This window comes from Nematostella vectensis, chromosome 15, assembly GCF_932526225.1.
Source record: "Nematostella vectensis chromosome 15, jaNemVect1.1, whole genome shotgun sequence".
Lineage (NCBI taxonomy): Eukaryota > Metazoa > Cnidaria > Anthozoa > Actiniaria > Edwardsiidae > Nematostella > Nematostella vectensis.
Genome location: NC_064048.1, coordinates 3,527,041 through 3,547,047, shown reverse-complemented (window position 1 = coordinate 3,547,047; position 20,007 = coordinate 3,527,041). Strand labels below are relative to the sequence as shown.

Here is a 20,007-nt window from a genome sequence, read left to right as displayed (position 1 = left end):
CTCTGGTTGGCCTTTAATAAAATTGAACACACCTGCAGCATCAAGATAAGATTCCGATTTGATGGTAATCTCTTCGATCTTCGCAGGCTCAAAGCAAAAACAAAAGTCCTTACGGAATTCATCAGGGAGGCACAGTACGCTGACGATATCGCCTTATTTAGCGATACCCCAGAGGGTCTGCAGTTTTTACTTAAATCGTACAATGAACTTGCTAAAAGAATGGGGATGCGCATTAACACTAAAAAGACGGAGACTATGTGTATTGGTAATACTGCCGACTTTTATGTTGATGGCATTAAGCTGGTCAATGTTACTCACTTTAAATACCTTGGTAGTATCCTGTCAAGTGACTGCTCAATGAGAGCGGAGCTCACATCTCGTATACAAGCTGTATCATGTGCTTATGGTCGCCTTCGAAAGAGAGTTTTCGACTCACGTGATCTCACTGTACCAACCAAGATCGCTGTTTATAATCAATGTCTAATGCCTCTCTTATTGTACGGTAGTGAGACATGGACTGTATATCAGCATGAAGTTAGAGAACTTCGTACTCTGCAACAACGCCATTTACGCCTAATCCTCAAGATTAAGTGGGATGACTATATAAGCAATGAAGACGTCCTCCGTCGTGCAAACGTAGATGATATTGAAACAAAATTAGCTAGAAATCGTCTCCGCTGGCTTGGTCACCTCTGCCGAATGGACGATGACAGAGTGCCTAAGCAGCTGTTATTTTCGGAGCTAGAACACGGGTCTCGCCCAGTTGGTCGTCCTAAACTAAGATTCAAGGACATTTTGAAAAAAGACCTCAAAATTGGATGCGTCCTTGAAGCGTGGAACTATCATGTACATAATAGAAAGGAATGGAGGGCGATCACAAATAACATCTGCACGTCATACGACAAAAAAAGATATGAAACCTATTTAAAACAAAGGGAAGCTCGCCGTAAAAGGGCGGAGAACAGTTAAATACAAACTGTGTTATACCCGTTCGCGGGTGCAGGCGCTTATTATTATTATTTGGTGCCCTCAATATTCAGAGTGGGCAAAATCTTAAAAAAAAAATACGAACAAATATACTAAAACAATTATTCTCCTCAGGCTCAGCGAATAGCGGTGGATAATCCTTTCGACGCTTCGCGTCTCGGGTACTATCCACCGCTATTTACTTCGCCGTCGGCGAATAATTATTAATTATTTCGTGGTTTCATCTTGTTTCGCATCTTGTTTCGAATTTTTAATTATCTATTTTGCTTCGCCAGGATGAACAAAGATATAATACTACAAAGGACATACGAGGGCCAACAGGCAGGGAGACCACTACAGCAGAAACCGGCTTGGATCCCATTTTAAGAAATTTTAAGATTTTTTTCCTACATTTAATGTATCCTATCATCAATAACAATCATTAGAGTCTTCCATTTGTCTGCACAAAGAATGTTTACTTCATGGTACAGTGCACTCAGGGGCCCGTTTTGTGTGTAAATGAAAGAATGCATTTTTTTATTAAAGCTTGTCCTGATAGACAAGTTGTTTTTATGCTAGCACAATGTTCTTAATCTCGGTATGGGAAAAACGATGTCAAACTCTCTCTTTTTGTAAGGCTTTGTGATTACGGAAAAAAAACTACGTTCCACAAGATACAGGAAAAGCTACTTCATCTCAATATGCTGATTTGGAATATTGCTATTGCAATAGCAATGAAAAAGATTTAAAGGATCCTAAGCATATTAGTGCACCGCGCGCCTCGGGCTTTATTTACATACGGGGAATCAACTTGAGCTAGTACTCAATGTAAGCAAAGTGTTATGTGTTCTGATATTAGGACACGTTATCTTCGGGCTCCATAAAGTACTATGCCGTCGCGATACTCATCGACGTTAGAAGTCAAGTTAAGTTAACTTTTAATCGAAATGTCTACGACACCGAAGAAACTTACTTGCTGTTGGGCATGAAGAAGAATACATTTTCAAAGCCATTTGGGTTTATTATTTGTTTTAGGATTTATCAACCTCCATTCGGTGTAAAAGTGTATAATGAATAAAGCCATTTCAAACAGTTGCATTCTTTGTCTGCGCAATTAAATGTACAACGGCGAGACGTGTTGTGTGTAGAGTAGAAGCGACACAGGTTTGCTGCCAGAGTGACAGGTATTGGTTTGTATTGTTTACGGACTTAATAGAGCAGGCTTTGATGCGCAGTGTCAAAACCACGGGAGGATCGATGCGTGGCCAAGAGATGACGGAGACACAACGTCTGATGTGGTTTATCTCCATGCCTGCGGAGATAAATAATACAATGCAAAGTCTTACGGGTACTATCTACAAGACCAGTGAACAGCACAAAGACACAACCAAGGCGCGCAATTACCGTGACTTCAAGGAAACCCAAGAGATAGCCGCATACCTTAGCGACCGTAATCCCTTCGCACCGGATCCTTCCCTGCGCAACTTTGTTTCAGTTGTTGTTTCTGACGAAAATGTAAATGCAGATAGAGCTAAGGAAGTAGGAGAGATTCATTCTTCAATGGCAGGCAAGAAGGTACAATATTTCTCCTTACAAGAAGGCTAAAACTGTGACTCTAGCTAGAAAAAACCGCCGATGTCGTGGAAGTTGACCCTCAACTCTTGTTGCAAAGACTCAGTGTTTTTTTTGGAATAGGAGAGTAAATCGACAATGCAATAGATAGTTATAGATTTGAGATGTGTAGTTACCTCCCGTCAGTGTTTTACTCGTTTCTACTGCCGAAACTTGCAACTAAGTCCACTTCGTTCTTGATGGTGGCGCAATATTACACCCCATCCCATGGCCTAGGGGGCTAACATACGATGCGATTATCGCTATGTATGTCCAGTACGTGTATAGAAAGTACAGTGAAGCTACCGCTGTTTATGGTGGTTATTAAGAGGCGCCAAACAAAAAGGATTGCACCCATCAGCTTAAAATTATGTGGGACAACTGTCAATTTCACAGGCAGCATGATTCAAACATCAAAGAAAGACGAGTTTCTCTCAAATGAAACTAACAAATCAACGCATTAAGTGCAAAACTCCGAGACAGCGGATCCACGAACATAGTCATGCACAGAGACGCCGTTCTCTTAATCGTCAACATCGCACTGACGATTAAGACTTTCTGTCTATTAGACTTTCTGTCCATACCTTGGCCTCAGAGCTCATGCTTGCACATTAGACTTGCTGTCCATATCTTGGCATCAGAGCTCATGCTTGCACATTAGACTTTCTGTCCATATCTTGGCCACATAGCTCATGCTCCAACATTAGACTTTTGGTAACTGACTAAGATGATTTTCGGATTAATGTAACCATAGTAACTATGATGTAACCATACACCAGCTAGTGTATATAGAAATATAAAACGGATCATGTTTTATAAAAAGAGAATAACACAAACGACAAAAACAATGATACTTTGTTATTATTGGTTGTTATTATGAAAACAATTTGCTTTAACATTTCGGAACGCAGTGCTCTAAAGATGTATTTTGCTGCTATCTGAGCCCCGATATGCTTGTGGTACGTCCTTAAAATTTTGTGAAACAGGCTGGATGTTCTATAAATGTTTCTCATAAAAAACCTCCCGTCAAAAAAAAGTGGGTCATTTCTCATCGAAAATCGTCAAATACTATTTTTCCACATGCCTTTGACTGCCCCCTCTCCCTCCCCCTTCCCCATCCCGACTCCTCTCCCCTCGGTACGCGCCTGATTACGATGCTATGAAAGAATTTTAAATCCTGTTGGCCAAGCCTGGTATAATGGTGTTTGTTTGGGACTCGCGCGCAGGGCAAAAAAATGGCAAGATTTCCCAAAATAAGCTCTGGTTAACTTCGGTAAGCTTGAATTTTTGCATAGAGGTTCCTTATGTTATGAAAACCAACATATCAAAAAGTGTTTTTTTTAATGGATTCGTCTTCGAGATATGGGGCTTGAAGTGCAATTTTCAAATGCTCAAAGTATGAATTCTCCTCGTTTTTAGGGAGAAGTCGGGCTCTGATCAGAAATGAAGCCAACTTTGCTCGCTAATATTTAAATTTCATATCTTTTAAATTTCTTTAAAATTTTGAGCTTATATATTGAGAATTGGAAAATTTAGTGCCATTTTTTTGCTCTGTCCTCTGCGCGCGGATGATCTCAGCCCGTCAACACAAAGGTCACACAGATTGGCAAAACCTATATAATACCAGAGAAGGTTGCAGCGAGCGTTTTTGCGTAACTATGACCTCGGGCGGCTGCAAAGGAGACTGGTTGTGAGGTTGTACGTTTCCAAATCCTTTGTTATTGCTTATCATTGAAAATACAACGGTATATTCGCAAGGAAACTTCAAAATAGATCATATACGAATGCAGTCTTACATGTTCTGGACGATTCTGAATAAAAATGTCTTGGCCACTTGGTCGCACCAACGCACACCATCATCCCTATTACCATTGCCATCACCACTATTATCATTGCCATCACCACTATTATCATTGTCATCATCTCTATTATCATTGCCATAACCACTATTATCATTGCCCTAACCACTATTATCATTGTCATCATCTCTATTATCATTGCCATCACCACTATTATCATTGTCATCACAACTATTATCATTGCCATAACCACTATTATCATTGTCATCACAACTATTATCATTGCCATCACCACTATTATCATTGCCATCATCCCTATTACCATTGCCATCACCACTATTATCATTGCCATCACCACTATTATCATTGCCATCATCTCTATTATCATTGCCATCACCACTATTATCATTGCCATCATCTCTATTATCATTGCCATCACCACTATTATCATTGCCATCACCACTATTATCATTGCCATCACCACTATTATCATTGTCATCACCACTATTATCATTGTCATCACCACTATTATCATTGTCATCACCACTATTATCATTGCCATCACCACTATTATCATTGCCATCATCTCTATTATCATTGCCATCACCACTATTATCATTGTCATCACAACTATTATCATTGCCATAACCACTATTATCATTGCCATCACCACTATTATCATTGCCATCACCACTATTATCATTGCCATCATCCCTATTACCATTGCCATCACCACTATTATCATTGCCATCACCACTATTATCATTGTCATCATCTCTATTATCATTGCCATAACCACTATCATCATTGCCATCACCACTATTATCATTGTCATCATCTCTATTATCATTGCCATCACCACTATTATCATTGTCATCACAACTATTATCATTGCCATAACCACTATTATCATTGTCATCACAACTATTATCATTGTCATCACCACTATTATCATTGTCATCACCACTATTATCATTGCCATCATCTCTATTATCATTGCCATCACCACTATTATCATTGCCATCATCTCTATTATCATTGCCATCACCACTATTATCATTGCCATCACCACTATTATCATTGCCATCACCACTATTATCATTGTCATCACCACTATTATCATTGTCATCACCACTATTATCATTGTCATCACCACTATTATCATTGCTATCACCACTATTATCATTGCCATCATCTCTATTATCATTGCCATCACCACTATTATCATTGTCATCACAACTATTATCATTGCCATAACCACTATTATCATTGCCATCACCACTATTATCATTGCCATCACCACTATTATCATTGCCATCATCCCTATTACCATTGCCATCAACACTATTATCATTGCCATCACCACTATTATCATTGTCATCATCTCTATTATCATTGCCATAACCACTATCATCATTGCCATCACCACTATTATCATTGTCATCATCTCTATTATCATTGCCATCACCACTATTATCATTGTCATCACAACTATTATCATTGCCATAACCACTATTATCATTGTCATCATCCCTATTACCATTGTCATCACCACTATTATCATTGCCATCACCACTATTATCATTGCCATCATCCCTATTACCATTGCCATCACCACTATTATCATTGCCATCACCACTATTATCATTGTCATCATCTCTATTATCATTGCCATAACCACTATTATCATTGCCCTAACCACTATTATCATTGTCATCATCTCTATTATCATTGCCATCACCACTATTATCATTGCCATAACCACTATTATCATTGTCATCACAACTATTAACATTGCCATCACCACTATTATCATTGCCATCACCACTATTATCATTGCCATCACCACTATTATCATTGTCATCATCTCTATTATCATTGCCATAACCACTATCATCATTGCCATCACCACTATTATCATTGCCATCACCACTATTATCATTGTCATCACCACTATTATCATTGCCATCACCACTATTATCATTGCCATCACCACTATTATCATTGCCATAACCACTATCATCATTGCCATCACCACTATTATCATTTTCATCACCACTATTATCATTGCCATCACCACTATTATCATTGTCATCATCTCTATTATCATTGCCATCACCACTATTATCATTGCCATCATCTCTATTATCATTGCCATCACCACTATTATCATTGTCATCACCACTATTATCATTGCCATCACCACTATTATCATTGCCATCACCACTATTATCATTGCCATAACCACTATTATCATTGTCATCATCTCTATTATCATTGCCATAACCACTATCATCATTGCCATCATCTCTATTATCATTGCCATCACCATTACTATCATTGCCATCACCACTATTATCATTGCCCTAACCACTATTATCATTGCCATCACCACTATTATCATTGTCATCATCTCTATTATCATTGCCATCACCACTATTATCATTGTCATCACCACTATTATCATTGCCATCACCACTATTATCATTGCCATCACCACTATTATCATTGTCATCACAACTATCATCATTGTCATCATCTCTATTATCATTGCCATAACCACTATCATCATTGCCATCACCACTATTATCATTGTCATCACCACTATTATCATTGTCATCACCACTATTATCATTGTCATCACCACTATTATCATTGCCATCACCACTATTATCATTGCCATCACCACTATTATCATTGCCCTAACCACTATTATCATTGCCATCACCACTATTATCATTGTCATCATCTCTATTATCATTGCCATCACCACTATTATCATTGTCATCACCACTATTATCATTGCCATCACCACTATTATCATTGCCATCACCACTATTATCATTGCCATAACCACTATTATCATTGTCATCATCTCTATTATCATTGCCATAACCACTATCATCATTGCCATCATCTCTATTATCATTGCCATCACCATTACTATCATTGCCATCACCACTATTATCATTGCCCTAACCACTATTATCATTGCCATCACCACTATTATCATTGTCATCATCTCTATTATCATTGCCATCACCACTATTATCATTGTCATCACCACTATTATTATTGCCATCACCACTATTATCATTGCCATCACCACTATTATCATTGTCATCACAACTATCATCATTGTCATCATCTCTATTATCATTGCCATAATCACTATCATCATTGCCATCACCACTATTATCATTGTCATCACCACTATTATCATTGTCATCACCACTATTATCATTGTCATCACCACTATTATCATTGCCATCACCATTACTATCATTGCCATCACCACTATTATCATTGCCATCACCACTATTATCATTGTCATCACCACTATTATCATTGTCATCACCACTATTATCATTGTCATCACCACTATTATCATTGCCATCACCACTATTATCATTGCCATAACCACTATCATCATTGCCCTAACCACTATTATCATTGTCATCATCTCTATTATCATTGCCATCACCACTATTATCATTGCCATCATCTCTATTATCATTGCCATCACCACTATCATCATTGCCCTAACCACTATTATCATTGCCATCATCTCTATTATCATTGCCATCACCACTATTATCATTGCCATCACCACTATTATCATTGTCATCACCACTATTATCATTGTCATCACCACTATTATCATTGTCATCACCACTATTATCATTGCCATCACCACTATTATCATTGCCATCACCACTATTATCATTGCCATCACCACTATTATCATTGCCATCACCACTATTATCATTGCCATCACCACTATTATCATTGCCATAACCACTATCATCATTGCCATCACCACTATTATCATTGTCATCACCACTATTATCATTGTCATCACCACTATTATCATTGTCATCACCACTATTATCATTGCCATCACCACTATTATCATTGCCATCACCACTATTATCATTGCCCTAACCACTATTATCATTGCCATCACCACTATTATCATTGTCATCATCTCTATTATCATTGCCATCACCACTATTATCATTGTCATCACCACTATTATCATTGCCATCACCACTATTATCATTGCCATCACCACTATTATCATTGCCATAACCACTATTATCATTGTCATCATCTCTATTATCATTGCCATAACCACTATCATCATTGCCATCATCTCTATTATCATTGCCATCACCATTACTATCATTGCCATCACCACTATTATCATTGCCCTAACCACTATTATCATTGCCATCACCACTATTATCATTGTCATCATCTCTATTATCATTGCCATCACCACTATTATCATTGTCATCACCACTATTATTATTGCCATCACCACTATTATCATTGCCATCACCACTATTATCATTGTCATCACAACTATCATCATTGTCATCATCTCTATTATCATTGCCATAATCACTATCATCATTGCCATCACCACTATTATCATTGTCATCACCACTATTATCATTGTCATCACCACTATTATCATTGTCATCACCACTATTATCATTGCCATCACCATTACTATCATTGCCATCACCACTATTATCATTGCCATCACCACTATTATTATTGTCATCACCACTATTATCATTGTCATCACCACTATTATCATTGTCATCACCACTATTATCATTGCCATCACCACTATTATCATTGCCATAACCACTATCATCATTGCCCTAACCACTATTATCATTGTCATCATCTCTATTATCATTGCCATCACCACTATTATCATTGCCATCATCTCTATTATCATTGCCATCACCACTATCATCATTGCCCTAACCACTATTATCATTGCCATCATCTCTATTATCATTGCCATCACCACTATTATCATTGCCATCATCTCTATTATCATTGCCATCACCACTATTATCATTGCCATCACCACTATTATCATTGCCATCACCACTATTATCATTGCCATCATCTCTATTATCATTGCCATCACCACTATTATCATTGCCATCACCACTATTATCATTGCCATCACCACTATTATCATTGTCATCACCACTATTATCATTGCCATCACCACTATTATCATTGCCATCACCACTATTATCATTGCCATAACCACTATCATCATTGCCATCACCACTATTATCATTTCCATCACCACTATTATCATTGCCATCACCACTATTATCATTGTCATCATCTCTATTATCATTGCCATCACCACTATTATCATTGCCATCATCTCTATTATCATTGCCATCACCACTATTATCATTGTCATCACCACTATTATCATTGCCACCACCACTATTATCATTGTCATCACCACTATTATCATTGCCATCACCACTATTATCATTGCCATCACCACTATTATTATTGTCATCACCACTATTATCATTGTCATCACCACTATTATCATTGTCATCACCACTATTATCATTGCCATCACCACTATTATCATTGCCACCACCACTATTATCATTGCCACCACCACTATTATCATTGTCATCATCTCTATTATCATTGCCCTAACCACTATTATCATAGTCATCACCACTATTATCATTGTCATCACCACTATTATCATTGCCATCACCACTATTATCATTGCCACCACCACTATTATCATTGCCATCACCACTATTATCATTGTCATCACCACTATTATCATTGCCATCACCACTATTATCATTGTCATCACCACTATTATCATTGTCATCACCACTATTATCATTGCCATCACCACTATTATCATTGCCATCACCACTATTATTATTGCCATCACCACTATTATCATAGTCATCACCACTATTATCATTGTCATCACCACTATTATCATTGCCATCACCACTATTATCATTGCCACCACCACTATTATCATTGCCACCACCGATCACCACGATTATCATTGCCATCACCGATCACCACTATTATCATTGCCACCACCGATCACCACTATTATCATTGCCACCACCGATCACCACTATTATCATTGTCATCACCACTATTATCATTGCCACCACCGATCACCACGATTATCATTGCCATCACCGATCACCACTATTATCATTGCCACCACCGATCACCACTATTATCATTGCCACCACCGATCACCACTATTATCATTGCCATCAGCATTTATACAATAAGTGTATCAGCCCTACCATATCTCTTTCTCGTATTTGTCCGAATGAGACCACAGTCATCCCGATCGTGACGTTTATCAGTCTTCCCGTCTGTCTGTGCGGCCTGAGTCGTCGGTCATATGATTCTTTACTGAACAGTTTGTCGATAGCTTTGCTAGTGTTGAAATCACTGTGTAAAAGAAAGAGAAATGGATATCACAGGGATCATCGTAATTCTAGTAGAAGTGTCTCTATTGCTTTGTGTTAAGGCTGATTTAGATAGCACGATTTAGTTGTATGCGACACTCTTACAACTCGAGTCGTAGAGTATAAATCAGCCTACGACTCCTTTACGATGTTCGACTGCGAAAGTCGTAGTTTGTAATTCAAGGCTAAGACATGTCGTAGACAGGTCGCACACGACTAAATCGTGCTGTCTAAATCGTTGCCTGCGTAGCAAGCGTTTCTGTAGAGTTTCAGCAGGAATAGAGAGCGAGCGAGGAACATCTTTTTAGTACAACAAATGACGCCACATGCCACGTGATACACGGATGGTTTTGCGACATCGTTTGCAAAAGAGGCTGGAGAAGATCAGAAGTGGCCCGTTTTGTTTGTCGACTAGACATGACCACGTACGTGGTCGAATGTATTGCACAAGAACTACCACGTGCTGTTACATGGATCACATTTTAATGGTTTGTTATTTCAGATTTTGATTCTGGCTTAATATCCTACAACATAGCACAAAAATGTTGCGTTACATAACAATGTTGCAAACACAACGTTTGGTGAACTTGAGAACAATAACCGAAGTGCGTAGATTAAGTGCGTGTACTAATCAATCCCGGAGTCTTCTGGGTAATCTTTAAAATGGTGTCAGAAGTTGCGCAAGGGCTCGATTAATGTTCATTTTATTTGTAAAAACACGTAGAAGATGAGACAATCGACTTCGAACGACGACCGCAAGCACTTTGGAATAGTATATGAAAAGGACGGCGTCTGGATCGGGTAAAGCCTAGTGATAAATACCAGATACAAGTACCTGGTAATCAAAAGTGTCCGCGTGTGAATATTAAACATGCTTTGATCCTGGTCTCGATATTAATGAAACACACGCATTTGAGATATGCAATAGAAAGTTACATATCGCTGTGCCGAGGGGCATGCTAAAGTGCCTGACATTATGTCTAAAATCGCTATCTGGGGGGAGGGGGGATTAAAGGTAAAAATGCTTCAAGCTGATAAAGGCCATGACCAACAACAAACTAAGAACGCCAAATACGTCGCACGTAGCTAAGACATATTTCAGGCTTGCAAGCTGTGTTTGGTGATATAATTTCGAAAAAATCGTTAGGTGATCGGACGCCATCTTATATTTTGAGCCGTGCGGGTCCTGGGGGCGAGTACAAAAACTTACATTTACCTTAAATTCCCCCCCCCCCCCCCCCATCCCCTTTCCCCCTTTAGCCTTTAGTATGCCTCCCAGCGCAGCGACTTCCTAGTACTTATCTCAAGATCAAAACATGTCTATCATTCCCACCCTTAATCGCGGAAACTTTCAATTACGAGATATACCTACACGATCCCCATCTATTCTTTTTCTCCAAACTCAATTTTTATTTCATAATAATATTGTTATATAAAGCCCAAAAAAATCTAATGTTAAAGTTTGCGAAAAGTAACGACATGATGATGTCGCTGTTTGACTTTGTACAGCCAAACAAAATTGACTTAAGTCTTTCTGCTTCCAGAGCCACGAATATAGCTAATTAGAGTTAACAAGAAGTCTTGAAAGAGGAAATACCATTTAAATACAAAAGCAATTTTCAATTCTATCATTCTCTCAGTAACTGAGATGTTATAGCCAAATTAGTTGTTGCTCGACCTCCCAGAATCCAAATTTTGTTTCTTGTATGGGAATAGCGCGTAGTCAATATCAAAACAAACAATCAAAACCAGACAAACCGCCCCCAAGGATTGTGTCTGACTAAGTGCTATTCCCAAACGAGACATGGATTTTGGATTCGTTGAGGTCGCGCAACAACAAATTTGGCTGTAAAGGCCCTGGGACTAAGGTTTTCTTGTATTTGAGCTATTTTCATTTTTATTGCGCTTGTCTTTGAGCCCTATTCTCACTGCGTTGGACATTCTGTTGCGCTTTAGTCCTAGTGAGAAATATAAGCTAGCTTATACAGTTTGCATTGACTCCATTAACCTGCCATTGTCGACACAAAAACGAACCATGCACGGTTCAAATGTCGACACAAAAACAAACCATGCACGGTTCAAATGTTATATCAATAAGTGTAATATTTAGATAGTAAAACGCTACAAATAAACCTCGGCTACTAGACTTACTCATTAGCGTTTACTTGTAGACTCAAGCCCAACAGGAGAATCGAAGCAATGACTTCCATCTTGTCGCCAAGTCAGTCTGTGGAACACAACACAAATCGCGCTTCGTAATCTTTATATGCAGAAAGGAGTGATTTCCCCCACCACACTTCTGCTGCATTTTTTATTTGTTTTTTCATTGGTGGTAATCTCCCTCGTAATTCTGGACCTATCACATTGCAAAGAGCGGCGACACCCCACCGATACCCCTAACTGGTTTTTACTGATTTCTATTTAAGTCGAATTATTCTATACTACTATCAATTGCTTACTCGGGACGATGGTTATGGAAAGATTGTTAAGGCAACCAGGTAACGAGAATCTTGATAAAAATATCCATCATGTCTCGGGTTGTTTCAAGCTTGGGGGAGTGCAATCGGTACGATCTGTTTACAGGGCGAGGAAGGCTGGAGAAATCAGTTGATAAAAATGAAGTTCGCCTGTCAATAAGAAACCGAAGATCGATCTTCTTTTTCGTTTGAAATTTTAAAAGACTTGTCAAATGAGCATTATAAGTAATGTTTATTTTAAAAACACTTCTCGCTTTTGAATTCGGTTGGATTTCTTTTCTTGATTGTTTTGCCTCAGGTTGTTATTGCAAAGTAATTATTAATTTAGTAGGTAATGCAAAACAAAATTCAATTTCCACTAGATCTGAGGATCTAGCCCAGACCTTGCTATTTTTTTCGGTGGTAATAACAAGGCTTCTGTGCAGCTCCTACAGACGGTCAAAATAAATGAGTTTTATCCCAGGACATGGGCTCTTTGACATTCTATGTACCGTCAAACCGTATGACCCGCCGTTTTACAAGACCCCTGGGCGGCCTAAATAATCCGGTTAAACAAACCTGGCTCACATCGGTTGCATACCTCGAGCTTTTGAATATCCTGAAGTGCTAGTTCAAATGTGAGAAGTGATACTTAAAAAAGAAGCAGTTTTCATTGTACAAAATTAGACGGATTAACAGCTATGTAAAAGTAATTAAAAAAAGTAATTTCCTGCCTCAAAATCAGTCGATGGCTTTTAAGTAAAATATTCTTAACTATTAATACTTGGCTTTTTGACATTTATTTCGTTTGCATTACCTTTCCCAAAACACAATAGCACGGCAGGGCTTGTTAGGTAAAAGAAATAAAGAAGATTAAAAGTTTGTGCCCGAAAACTAATTTCCCCCGATTATATCTACACCTCAGTTGCCTTTGTTCAAAACCACTTGCTGTACCAAAATTGTTCTTTGTGAGTACAAAGTTTACGAGGTGACACTTCCAGGAAAATTACAGATATTACAGTTTGCACCTGAAATAAATAAATATCATTGTATTAGTGTACTCGAGATTTTTAGAACTCCATATTTATCACCTCGTGTAAAAGCTTACCACCCCCTATACTCTTTATACGCTTTTATGACCTAGAAAATCCAGCGAAAAAAAGTATAACTTGTTCATGCCTTACTCTATATTTCGCAGTCATGCACTTGACCACCCACAAACGAACGCAGCGCCGTTTACGACTACAAAGACTGTACAATCTATCCGTACGGGGCAGTATTTACAGACTCTGCAACAATACCTGTGTTATCTTAGTCTTAAAATCTAATCTGTGTCGATTTCTTTCAATGGACGCGGCAAAAACCATGGCATCTTTATCTAGTCTCCATGTCGCCGCAGAAACCGCGCTTTCGCGATCCTATTTTTTTTCTGTAAAATTTCCTAAGATTCTTTTCCACCACAAGCGCATACAATAAGGATGTTATTATCTTCATGTTATAACTAAAATAACAGATGTTCTCATTGAGATAATACTTGTGCAAATTCTAATAGCGGCTTTGTCGCGAAATTGCGGGTCTTTTGAACAAAACCCAAAAACTACAAGAAAAAGGGCGAAATTGCAGCATAATAGAAAGCACCAATCAAGAAGTGTTTGTTTCTATATTCTGCCATGATCGTGCTTAGTGTATTCATTGCGTTGCAAAGCGGGGATTTTCCTTTTCGCGCGTAAAGCGACATTAACTGGCATTTTTCTGTTATGGCCATGTCGTCGAAGGTTTGCTTTATGGCAATGTAAATCAATTTCAGTGTTATCTCATTTTCGATCTACGAAGCCACATATAACAAGCTGTAAGGTTCCTTTTAAAGACGATTGCCTAGCTTAGAATAACTGATGATAATATCTAGGCTTAGCGCGTCATCGACAGCGACTGGTGGTCGATGGAACCTGACGGCTCAGCCAAGAAAAAAAAAACAGTTTTAAAGTTTAAAACTGTCTTGTTGTTTTTTTTTTTTTTTTTAATCTTGATCACTTTTTCTTTCCTTCTAAAATTTTTGTGGATTTCTATTTTTATTTTAACTTGTAGAATACACGATTAAGAGAATCCAAAACAACTAACTTTTTGCGGCACCTTGATCTCTGTACAGTAAAACCGCAACGCAACGGGCCAAACAACCTCGATTTAACGGACAAATTCCATAGTCCTTAAACCAAATTCTTCCGTCATTAAGCGGACAACTCCATAAAACCTTCCGAAGGTGTCAGATATTCCGCTGTGTCTTCCGCTATGAAAGATAACAATGTCTAAACAGATCAGGATTGTTATCTATTAAGACTTGTAAAAAAATAATTAAACACGTTATTACGGGCACCAAGGGTACCCTGCTGTAGTCCTAAAATGTTAACGATTTGAGTCCCTTTTTGTGTTCAAGTCTCATTTGGTGACGGTTTCTGTCTGTAAAGCGTGGTGTCCATAATTGTGAGGTGCCATCGCGGGAGTTGAACCCTGTATTAACATCTCACCTAGCAAGAGTGACTGCTTTTTTTAACTTTCTTGAACACGATCAGACAAACACAAGGCAACAACAAATCCGTCCTCGCACAAACACGCAGACTGCTGGTCTAAATAGCATGACTTTTCGATACTTATAGATAATTTAGTTTATTGTTGGTCTGACGTTTTGGTGGGATGTACGAATATAGGCGCAAATAAGTTTTTCTATCAAAGTCTGTGTCACGTTTTGCGGAAGGAATCAATATTATTGTGGTAAAGAGCGGCTTTGTTCAAATGTTGAGGTGGCGTTTGAGAGCCTATATGTTCTTCACATATTGTTTTCATCCGGTTTTCTCTATTTTTAAAACATATTTTCAAGCAGTTTTTTTCGTTTGACACATTTCAGTAGAATTGGGTCATAATTGCAAAGGTCAAATTAAACAGTAAACATTCATGAGTGTACAGAAATATTTAGACGTAACTTAAGACAAGACCATCAATACTTCGTCTCCATCAAACACCCCAATTGTAAGTGCCTCAGCACAGGTAGACCAAGAGGCGGGTAAGTACCTAAGCACAGGTAGACCATGAGGCGGGTAAGTACCTTAACACAGGTAGACCAAGAGGCGGGTAAGTACCTTAACACAGGTAGACCAAGAGGCGGGTAAGTACCTAAGCACAGGTAGACCAAGTGGCGGGTAGGTACTCGTAACACAGGTTGACCAAGAGGCGGGTAGTACCTAAGCACAGGTAGACCAAGTGGCGGGTAGGTACTCGTAACACAGGTAGACCAAGAGGCGGGTAGGTACCTTAACATGGTCAACCACTCTGCTCGGTGTCCCACATGAGAAATGCAGCCAGGAACCCCCCCCCCCCCCCCCCACCACCACCACCACCACCACCACCACCACAATTCAGCTCCTAAAAATCATCTGATTTACGTTCGATTTGCTGTTGTTCGGTAGCTGTGACCCCGTGCAAGATTATATGATATGAGATTCTATAATAATGTAAAAATCTTTAGAATAACATTGAGGAAAATAAGTTTGGTTTAAAAGTTCGTCTAATCAAGCATACCAGCTACATAAAGTAACAGCATGCCAACTGGCTGTGAAAAAAAAATTAACCAAGTAGGGAAAAATTCTCCTCAAATATCAAGTGGTCGTGCTATAGTTTATGCTGAGTCTACCCTGAAAAAGTCTGATGACTATTAAAGACCAAAATTTGGCAGAGTCGATAACCAGTGTATGGTGAACTATATTCTATGCGCTGTATTACTCTGCTAACGAAGATACGACTCTTTCTTTGGGTATTTTGATTGTTGAATCAATATAATTGGACTACCATACCACAGGGAAACGTATAGCCTGCTTTTATCCTGTATCGAAATTCAAATATTTGCCCTTACCGTAAGTCATTTTTTTTTCTGATTGTCAGGATCACTAAAGGCACATAAAGATGGTAAACGTATATATCACAGTAGGTCGTGCAATAACTCGTGAAGGCCTCTAAAGGAAGCGTCTGCAGACATTAAGTTTGATTCTTGACTAATAATTTCCTTTTTTTTGTTTAGGCATAATGCCTTTGTGATTGATAGAGAATATCTAAATACTGCTCTACTGTTAAAGTCTGTGGCGTTTTGAATGGATATGTTTTAAAATATTTTATAAGAAAACAGCTTGCTAACTTTTACAGTTGATTGTTGAAAGCTTTAAGCACATTTTGTGTATCTATCTCATCATGTGTTTGTTATTTTTTAAACATTCATAATGTGGCTTTTCAAGGAAATAAATAATATGGGGTTAAAGGTTTCACTATGGCTTATTATAAGTATAATTGAAAAACGTCACGTTAAGAAGTAACGGAAACCACTAAACTTGTCAAGCAAACGATCACGCATTTTCACGCGAGTACTATCCCACACAATAACACAGGGAGACCAAGATGGGTATGTTCTACCTTTGGTTTCCTGTTAATAAGCCGTGGATAAGTATGGCCACAGGGAAGCAAAGAGCGGGGCTCACATTATTTAAAACTAGAAGTTTCTAATAGAAAGTGAATGCTCGGAGGACGGGACGAACATGTTTCAGTACAGGGTTTTTGAAAAAGACCGCTGACAAGCATAAAATCAAAATACAAATCAGCCGACTGGGAAACCTGTGGTGTGGACACGAAAAATCAGGTTTCCGCATATGCGATACCATTAGACTTGCTCTCCGTTCGCTGCGCTCCCTCCGAGCAAAGATATTAAAGCACGACTCCGGCAGGAATATCATCGCGGCTGAACTGGGCGTGTCATATCAATCAATGACTGTTGTTCATCTAAATTGTCTAAAAAAGCCTGAGGCGAGCGCACGGTAAACCTGTAATACTTTAAAACGTTAGGATCTAGGCCGATTTTTCAAAATGGCGGCCTGTAAAATCGTAGTAAACACGAATTCCTAAAGGTTTATTTGAAGATTCTTGACGTACGCAGTTCAGGGATGATAGAAAAGTGAAAACAAATTATCAAAGCGAACTCCCAAATATGATATGCAATGTCCTAATTAGAAATTGACCGAGCAAGCTAAAAAACGACAGTTCAAAAAAAAAAAGATTGATTGATATGTTACATTTCTTCGACAGAATAATACATATTCATTAACTTACGTGGCAGAGGTGAATCATACCACAGGGAAACCAATTTCCAGGTGCACATGGAATACCATACCACAGGGAAACCAATAGTCAGGTACACATAGAGTACCATACCACAGGGAAACCAATAGTCAGGTGCACATAGAGTACCATACCACAGGGAAACCAATAGTCAGGTGCACATAGAGAACCATACCACAGGGAAACCAATAGTCAGGTGCACATAGAGTGACATACCACAGGGAAACCAATAGTCAGGTGCACATGGAATACCATAACACAGGGAAACCAATAGTCAGGTACACATGGAGTACCATAACACAGGAAAACCGATAGTCAGGTGCACATAGAGTGCCATGCCACAGGGAAACCAATAGTCAGGTGCACATGGAATACCATAACACAGGGAAACCAATAGTCAGGTACATATGTAGTACCATACCACAGGAAAACCAATAGTCAGGTGCACATGGAATACCATAACACAGGGAAACCAATAGTCAGGTACACATGGAGTACCATACCACAGGGAAACCAATAGTCAGGTACACATAGAGTACCATACCACAGGGAAACCAATAGTCAGGTGCACATAGAGTACCATACCACAGGGAAACCAATAGTCAGGTGCACATAGAGTACCATACCACAGGGAAACCAATAGTCAGGTGCACATAGAGTGACATACCACAGGGAAACCAATAGTCAGGTGCACATGGAATACCATAACACAGGGAAACCAATAGTCAGGTACACATGGAGTAGCATAACACAGGAAAACCAATAGTCAGGTGCACATAGAGTGCCATACCACAGGGAAACCAATAGTCAGGTGCACATGGAATACCATAACACAGGGAAACCAATAGTCAGGTACATATGTAGTACCATACCACAGGAAAACCAATAGTCAGGTGCACATGGAGTACCATAACACAGGGAAACCAATAGTCAGGTACACATGGAGTACCATACCACAGGGAAACCAATGGTCAGGTGCACATGGAATACCATAACACAGGGAAACCAATAGTCAGGTACACATGGAGTACCATACCACAGGGAAACCAATAGTCAGGTACACATGGAGTGCCATACCACAGGGAAACCAATAGTCAGGAGCACTTGGACTACCATACCACAGGGAAACCAATAGTCAGGTACACAAGGAGTACCATACCACAGGAAAACCAATAGTCAGGTGCACATGGAATATCATAACACAGGGAAACCAATAGTCAGGTACACATGGAGTACCATACCACAGGGAAACCAATAGTCAGGTGCACATAGAGTGCCATACCACAGGGAAACCAATAGTCAGGTACACATGGAGTGCCATACCACAGGGAAACCAATAGTGAGGAGCACTTGGGCTACCATACCACAGGGAAACCAATAGTCAGGTGCACATGGAGTGCCATACCACAGGGAAACCAATAGTCAGGTGCACATGGAGTGCCATACCACAGGGAAACCAATAGTCAAGTGCACATGGAGTGCCATACCACAGGGAAACCAATAGTCAGGTGCACATGGAGTGCCATACCACAGGGAAACCAATAGTCAGGTACACAAGGAGTACCATACCACAGGAAAACCAATAGTCAGGTGCACATGGAATATCATAACACAGGGAAACCAATAGTCAGGTACACATGGAGTAGCATACCACAGGGAAACCAATAGTCAGGTGCACATGGAATACCATAACACAGGGAAACCAATAGTCAAGTGCACATGGAG

At 39.1% G+C, this 20,007-nt stretch overlaps 1 non-coding gene across 2 annotated transcripts; it reads right to left on the bottom strand.

Annotated features, from left to right (window-relative positions):
- Positions 1–1,966: 1,966 nt before the first annotated feature.
- Positions 1,967–16,255, bottom strand: LOC5515627. Of its 2 annotated transcripts, XR_007306778.1 has the most exons (4): positions 14,052–16,255; positions 12,827–13,302; positions 10,508–10,658; positions 1,967–2,278 (listed from the first exon to the last, which is right to left on the bottom strand). It is a non-coding gene; the product is annotated as an uncharacterized LOC5515627 (transcript). The 2 variants fall into 2 exon arrangements; XR_007306777.1 differs by having other exon boundaries at positions 12,827–16,253.
- Between the last annotated feature and the right edge of the window lie 3,752 nt (positions 16,256–20,007).